This window comes from Peromyscus eremicus, chromosome 10 (assembly GCF_949786415.1).
Source record: "Peromyscus eremicus chromosome 10, PerEre_H2_v1, whole genome shotgun sequence".
NCBI classification, from domain to species: Eukaryota; Metazoa; Chordata; class Mammalia; order Rodentia; family Cricetidae; genus Peromyscus; species Peromyscus eremicus.
In genome coordinates this window covers 36,384,728-36,393,232 of record NC_081426.1, presented here as the reverse complement: position 1 = coordinate 36,393,232, position 8,505 = coordinate 36,384,728, and the positions used below count along the sequence as shown (strand labels likewise).

Genomic DNA, 8,505 nt, shown 5'->3' with positions numbered 1-8,505 from the left:
TCCTGGTGATGGGAGAATGTCCAAACAGATAGATAGGAAGAGAAAAGAGAGGCAAAGGAGACGCTGCTAGCTGCTAGCTGCTGCCAGGAGAAGCAAGATGTAAAGGTAAGCCACCACGAGCCATGTGGCAAAGTATAGATTTATAGAAATGGGTTAATTTAATATATAAGACTGGGATAGCTAGCAAGAAGCCTGCCATGGCCATAGTTTAAAAATGATAGAAGCCTGTGTGTCTTTATTTAGGTCTTAGCAGCTGAGGACCAGGCAAGACACAGGAAACCTTTCAGCTACATACAAGTTCTTCCCTCTTGAAGTAAGAATTTAACTTATTTTTTTTTTATTTTACTGGAGCCCACAACTGAGAGACTTTGAATTTTAAAAAGACTTTAGATTTTTAAAGGAATTGGATATTTTAAAGACTGGAGTTTTAATGTGTTTAAATTTATAAATATTGTGGGGCTTTTAAAGTTATTTATGATTTTAATGTGAGATCTTGGGGGCAAATAAGAAAGGAAGGATTGTGGCTTAATAGTGGAGTGTTTGTATGTCAAGTTGACAAGGGGTCAGTTGTGCTGGCTAGTCTTACATCAACTTGACACAAGCTAGAGTTGTCTGAAAGGAGGGAACATCAATTGAGAAGATGTCTCCATAATATCAAGCTTTAAGGCATTTTCTTAATTAGTTATTGATGGGGAGGGCTCAGCCCGTTGTAGGTAATGCTCACCCTGGCCTGATAGTCCTGGGTTCTATCAGAAGCTAGACTGAGCAAGCCATTAAGCAGTACTCCTCCATGGACTCTGCCTCAGCCCCTGCCTCCAGGTTCCTACCCTGCTAGAGTTCCTGTCCTGACTTCCTTCAGTGATGAACAGTGATAGGGAAATGTAAGGCAAATAAACCCTTTTCTCCCCAACTTGTCTTTTGATTATAGTGTTTCTTTGAAGCAATAGAAACCCTAAGACAGTCTTCATGCAACTGCCACACCCACCACCCTAGAAAATCCTCCTCTCACTATCCCTAACTTCTCATGTGCAAATTTGATCTCCCTGCCTTGTGCATCCCAGAGGATCTCATCTGCAACATGATAACTCTAACAGCCCTGCCTTCTCCAACCTATGTTTCAAAAGTCAATGTGAGGATCCAGCAAGATGCTACATATGAGAGCATTATGAATTTCTAAAAGATGCCAAGTGAAACTGCAATGCCCAAGACCAATGACCCATCATCTACTGAGCAATAGAGTCACCTGGAGGGCATGAGAAAACCCACCTTGACTCCTTCACTGTCTGGGATGAGAATAATTGTTCCTAATGGCTCTGAAGGGCTGCTATTGCTGCAAGATCAAGAAGCACACCCTGCAAATGTGTACCCTAGACTAAGCCCTGCCTTGAGAAAAGTGTCCATTGTTTATCACCAAAGCCATCTCCTTTCTGTGTTAAGCAGAATGACCATACAAGCTACATCCCAATCTGAGATTCAAGGAGCATAACAAACACAGACCTTGCACACTTTTGATTGGTGGGTGAGTAGTAAGCTGAGGAACCCTGATAAAAGCTGAGCATCAAAGTGGAGGAATTGCACAGGTGACATTATAACAGCCGTCCAAACAAAGGGGAAGGGGATATGAATCAGAGCAGGCAAATCTGAGAAACAATATTATGACAGGCCATTGCAAGCCCATAGGTAGCTCAGCTCTCCCCTATGACAGGCTCTGTTATCCACAGGAACAAAAGCATACCATGTGCTCCCTGTAAGCCTGCAGGGAATATGTCATCTCCGATCTCCTGACAGGCTAATGGGAGTTTTTCCTTTCTGTCGTGAGGAAAACCATCCTCCTTGATGTCTTTCAGAGTGTGGCTGCGGCTGATAACAACATAATTTCCCTCAGAAAATGTACTGTCCCCCTCCCTCTTGCTTTGCAATTTTCTCTAAAGGATGGTGTGGTGAATAACATCGTCTACAATACTGCTTTAGTGGATGGGCACAAACTGCTAAATGAAGGTCCAGGCCCAGCTTTTCAAAGGCTACGTCACCTACCCATGTGTGGGACACTGTGATCCTTAGTGAGGAGCAAACATGGGAGGCCTTGTTCACCTTAATCTGGGAGATCAGTACTCTCCCCTCCCAATTGTGGGAAACCTCTAGGGCTGCAACTCCACTCCTGTAGGTCACCTGATGGCAGTAACTGTCTACAGAATCTCCGTGGGAAAGGGAAATGTGCCGAACCATCCATGCTTGCAGCCTCTCCTGAGGATGTGACCACTCCCTGGCTGGTCACAGAACAGTCTGGGCTCCTCAGATATGCAAGTGACTCATTCTCCATCCATCAGAGATGAGGCTTAAATAAATAAAAAGGTACTTCGTGGGGCGGCTGGGCCTAATGATAAGCAATTATGGGAAACCAAATGAAGGCAGTGCTTTGTGCGGGGCCTGTGAAATTGGTTAAGCAAAAAGAATAATAGCCCGTTTCGGTGATTCATCCCTTTGCTCATTTCAGAGGGAGCATTATCTCAGCTAAGTGATGCAATTAATATGAAAATGAGGGAATCATTGTTTAAGGAGATGAGGGGAGAGAAGGGAGGGGGCTAGATGCCACAGTGGGAAAGAATAAGAGCCACTGAGATGGAAATTTGCATAGGTCAGTGACAATGTGACGCCTTTAGCACACATTCAAAGCTTAGCTTGCATTGTAATACATCGTCATTAAATTCTCATTATAGTGACCTATGTCCAACACAATTCAATTTTTCAGAATATTAATGATAAAAAGTTAATTATCCTAAGGTGAAAACCTTTTGTACTGGGCCCTAAAACAAAACACAGAGAGGGCACTCTGAGTTCCTTCAGGAATCGGTAGGTTGAACCAGGGAGGCTTAATACACTGTTTTATTAACCATCATGTGATCTGTAAGTTGGTGTGTGTGTGTGTGTGTGTGTGTGTGTGTGTGTGTGTGTGTGCATGTCCTTTGCAGATCTTTTGTAACAAAGTCAAGGGTGATAAACAGAGTACTTGTCTCTACTCATCATGTATCTTCCTTTCTCTGTTAGTATTTTTCATTCAGTAGTTTCCAGCTCATGTGCTATTACCATTTGACATTCTTGGACAAAGAGAAGTAAGAGACCAGAGAACTTAGAGTGAGTGACAAAAAGACCAGGGGGGCGGTCATCTTTTAGGCTGGATTCTGGTGGTACGGATGTCTTCAGCTCACCTGGTACCCTGGGCATATCATTTCATATCCACAAGACTCTGAGCAGAGAGGAACAGAGGATAGAAACTGTATTTCCGGCAGGAAATTCCATCTAGCTTCTGTGTGTTCTTAGCTCTGTGTCCTTGAGCCAGTGGCCAAACCTCTTGGAACTTCAGCATCTTCATGGATAAAGAAAGGGTGATGTAACTTTTCTGACAAGAAGCTGTAGTGAATATTCTACCTCAGCTATAGCCAGAGTTTTATACTAAGCTGAAGGACGATGAAGGCTTCATTAATATGGTGTCAGAGTCTCCTCACCTCACCCATACAGGGAACGCAATGAGTGTCAATTACCCTCTCAAACTGGATTTTCCTTTTACCCTTCTTAAGACAAAAAGGTAATATGGCCAAACATATCAGAGAGAGAGAGCCCAAACTGGAGTTCTCTATCTATCGGGTCCCTTCCTTTGGAGCTCAGGGAACCCGACCAAAGTGGGCAAGAAGGATTGTAAGAGCCAGAGGGGTGAGGATAGCATGAGAACATGGCCCACAGAATCAACTAACTAGAGCTCACAGGGATCCATGGAGAATGAAGTAGCAATCACGGAGCCTGAATGGGCCATGCCCAGATCCTCTGCATATATGTGCTATGGTTGTTAGCTTGGGATTTTTGTGGGACTTGTAAGAGTGGGAGTATCTCTGACTCTTTTCCCTGTACCTGGGACCCTTTTCCTCCTACTCTGTTGTCTTACCCAGCCCTGATATGAGGGTTTATGCCTGGTATTATGGTATCTTCTTGTGCTGTGTTGGGTTGATATCCCTGGGAGGCCTGCTTTTTTCTGAAGGGAAAGAGGACGGGAAAGGAGGAGGGGTACTGGGAGAAGCAGAGGGAGTGGAAACTGCAGTCGGGATGTACTGTATAAGAGAAGAATAAATAAAAACATACAATTAAATAACCAAGAGTGTAAACAGTGAGGGCTAGATCTTCATAACAGAAAAGTAACAAAGATTCCTGTCTCTTGCCACATAACCCAACAGTGGAAAAAATCTTAAAATAAGGAGTGGGAAGTTGAGGGATCACTCATGCTAGTACCAGGACTGTGAGAAGCCAAGAAAAGGTGACTGACTACATTCTTTAGAAGTGGCAGGGGAGGGGAGACAGCAACCCACAGTAAACATGCCAAGCCAACAGCCATTAGGAAGACATGGATAGCACCTCAGCCAGCTAGGGTGGGATAGAGACGCAGTAGCACTCTGAATAATATAAGAGACACTAATACTGAGAATAAAAGCGGCTGTGGGCTTTGATTTCTGAGCTTTTTATAGTGCAAACAACCTTCCTTGTCACTTATATTACATACATAAAGCAAGGGATACTGCTTCTTCAGTAGAAGCAGGAAAACTCAACTATAATAAGTACTCCAAACATGTACCCATACCTACCCTGATGGTGTTGTGTAATATTTTGTTTGTGTTCTGACATATAAAGCTTACCTGGAGATCAGAGGGTGCAGATGGCCACTAGTTAGCCATAGAGGCCAGGCAGTGGTGGCACACACATTAAGTCCCAGCACTAGGGAGGAAACAGGAAGATCAGGAGTCCAAGGCCACCCTGAGCTATATCAGAATGAACCAGTGTAAAAGAGAAACAAAGTCTTGGGCAGTGGTGGCTCACACCTTTGATCCCAGCACTTGGGATCTCATGCCTTTGATCCAAGCTCATGAGAGGCTCATGCCTTTAATCTCAGCACTAGGGAGGTGGAGACAGGATTATAAAGTGGGTGGAGACAGGATCTCAAGCACCCATTCAGTCTGAGGATTCAGATTCAGAGAGACTAATTAGGTTTACCTGCCTCTGTGGTGGAGAATTTAACATCTGGAAGCAACATGGCCAGCAGACTGTACTCTGCATACACTGGATTTCACAAAGTAGACAACACTAGGTTTGGATGCCAGAAAAAAAAAAAAATGCCAGCATCTCAGTAACAAATCAAAGAGAGAAAGCAGAATGAGAAACCAGAGTGTGTGTGTGTGTGTGTGTGTGTGTGTGTGTGTGTGTGTGTGTGTGTCGGGGGTCTATATAGGAAGAAGTTATGTTCATCTAATAAGCAATGGGGAGGAGGCTATTTGAAGGTAAAACGGACGTGCAGACATGATGGCAATATAAAAACAACAGACAAGAAATCACAATGGTAGGGTAGCAGAGGTAGAGCAGTCAAATGGGAAAGAAGATTGAAATCTGGATGCCACTTACATGCTTCCTGCTGTGACACAAAGTACTCCTGAATCCATCTGTAAGCCTCAGTACTGTAAGCCACAGTAGCCCTTTTGGTATGAATGAATCTTCAACTAGCTTGATTTATTTTATTGATCAAAATATTCTTAAAGACAGGTATTCCAGGCCAACGGCTCCTAGCCATGGGTTAGCATACAAATGACCTAAAGTCCATGTGTCATACCAGACCAAAACTTTGGAATTAGAGCTAGCAATTGGTACTTTCAACAAGCAGTCTAGATCAATCTAGCAGGTCACACAGCAAAATGCTTGAAGGGACAGAAGTTTGGAGAACACTCTTCTACAGACCCCAAAATGGTCTACTTTCTCATGAGTATTAAATATAGATCAGTGCTTTATCACATTCCTAAAACACTGGCTTGTTTACTAACAAACTCATTCATTAAATGTATTTACTAAGTATATAAAATAACATGAAGAATGAGGTTGGGTTCCTGGCATTTCCCAAAGAACTGAGTGTGTTAGGTGGCTCAGGCCTGGATGCCAGGAGTGGAGTGAGATCAAGTTCCATAAGGGTGCACAGCATTGAGTATGGGGTATTTGAGTTTGAGTTCCACAATCATAAACGACGTGACCTTTGAACTAAGCCCTCAAAGGATGTACAGTATTCAACAAGAAAGCAACATTGTCCTTGCTAAAGAACAGCACAAACACATGGAGAACACAGAAGGCAGTTCCAGCTGATGACACAGGGCACATCATCCAGAGCAGACTATTGAAAGCCTTGAGCATCTTGCATGAACATTGCCCTATTGTTGGTGGACTATATGGAGACATTGGATATGTGGAAAGATGAAAGTGGACAGGAGTTAGCCTTATTCTAAGAAGATGAATCTCCAAACTAAACCAAAAAGGAAAGAGGCAGCTTAGGGTTGGGGTGTGTGCTAGGAAAATAGAGCAAACAGATCTAAAAAGACCTCCTGCAAAATTAGAAAGGAAAGAACAAGCTAGCCCTCTAGGAAGGCCAACTTAAACCAGCTCCAGCTTGTTTCACTGGTGCAGGCTCAGAGATGCATCCAAGTGTTGCAAAGTAATCTATGGCTCATTGTAATGCTAAAACCCACAGCCCTAAGTAGAGATTTGAGATGCTAATGAGAGATACAACACATGAAGTGGTGTAAATGCATTGGACAAAGGCAAAAAGTAGACACTATTCAAACAAACTCCAAATCTCCTTGCTAAGGTAAAGTAAAAGTCTCTACCCTGCAATCCTGAGCAGCTAAATTTCATCTGTGCTTGGGCTCCCTTCGTCCCTTGAAGTGAATTTTCTCCTGGTAAAAACCATCTCTGCTTCTACTTCAACTGTTTCTCTTTTCGATTCTTCATTCAGGAACACAAGAACCTAGGGCCCTTCCAATGGCATCCCCTGAACTCCAATGTACACCAATATTAGAGACACCGTTTAACTGACTGCTGAAATGGTCTAAGTAAGATTGAGCAACTGCTTTCAGGCTGGAAAGGAATCAATATAACGACTCTCATCTCCAGTTTGTCACTTAGTAAACACATGTCCTTGAACAAAGCAATTCATGTCCGAGTCTCAGTTTTCTTCCCGGTCAAATGACATTAATGTGCCCACTAATAAGTCTCCCCAGGATTATTATAGCACAGGTCATCAGAGCAATGCTTCAGAAGGGCCATTATGAGGTTGACAAGGTCTCTTCCTAAGAAAGGGAAGGAAATAGAAGACAATCTGCAGATCAGTGACTCTGGGGGCAGGCGGGGGAGGCTACCCTCACCTTCCCTGAAGCCTTTTCCAATTTCAGATGTTCAAAACTCTCATTAAGTCTGGCATACAATTCAAAAAACCTTAAATCAACTGCCCATCTCTATCTTTGTCATCTTAGGCTACAAGCTAACCCACAACACCAATGGGTCTTAGTTCATATATTTACCCATGAGTCATGCATTCCAGCAGTAAGGTGTATTTAGAAAGTGGTATAAAAATCTACATCTTACCCAAGGCTTGATGTCTCTAGGCAAATTAGTGAATGTTACAGATTTCCTCATAAGGAAAAGGTGACATCTTCTCTGACAGGAAGAGGGGAAGAAGTACAATATATAGATCTGTGGGGACAAGACTGGGACCATAATGCTGAAGACATTTCACTCTTTTCCTTCAGGCAAAGGAGGCTATAGGAAGAGTCATGATTCAGCACATCAGTGGTGTATGTGAGCCCATAGGGAACTTCAGCCGTATTTCCTACAGAGTTCTCTGTAGCATGAATCTTAAAAGGTCTTATTAATAAAAACCAACCCGGAGCCAGGTGAATGCTGAATGATCAGAGAAACAGAACAAGTCACATCCAACCTCACCTTACCAATTCCTCAGCTGATTCTGTTTCCTCAGACTGAAAGCCTCTGAGTCCTCATCCAAATGGATCTCAGATGAACTGCTGCTAAAACCTGAAAGCTTAAAAAGGCTCTAGTTTCTGGTCCTCATGCCTTATATACCTTTCTGCTTCCTGCCATCACTTTCTGGGATTAAAGGTGTGTGTCACCATGCCTGGCTTTTTCCAGTGTGGCTTTGAACTCACAGAGATCCAGACAGATCTCTGCCTCTGAAATGCTAGAATTAAACACATGTGCTACCACTGCCTAAACCTATGTTTAATATAGTGGCTGTTCTGTTCTCTGACCCCCAGATAAGTTTACTGGGGTGCACAATGTATCAACCACAGTTCTCCACTTGTCTTCAGTTCATCTTTCTCCATCAACTGCTTCCAAGATCCCTGTCAAGATGGTCACACTCAAGACCCCATCATTTACACATGAATGTCACACAGAAACTTCAAGTTCCAAGCCCCCACCCACTCCAGCAATGACTTCTAGCTCCAAAATCTGTTCGTTCTCCTTTGTTTGCTCTCAGAAAACAGACAGTTCAGACCAGAGTTCATCTCTTCTACTCCTCACTTGCAATCCCCAAGTTGAGCCTGCTCACAGGGTGACCTCCATTCCTGAAGCTGATCTCCAGTGTCACATGATGGACCCGTGCCTGCAAAGAACAAGAGGTCACCAGCATCT

The 8,505-nt window shown here is 43.4% G+C and overlaps 1 long non-coding RNA gene across 1 annotated transcript; it reads left to right on the top strand.

Moving 5' to 3' along the window:
- Positions 1-253: 253 nt before the first annotated feature.
- Positions 254-6,876, top strand: LOC131921156 (uncharacterized). The gene is made up of 3 exons (XR_009381872.1): positions 254-313; positions 2,193-2,352; positions 6,812-6,876. It is a non-coding gene; the product is annotated as an uncharacterized LOC131921156 (long non-coding RNA).
- The last annotated feature ends 1,629 nt before the right edge of the window (positions 6,877-8,505 follow it).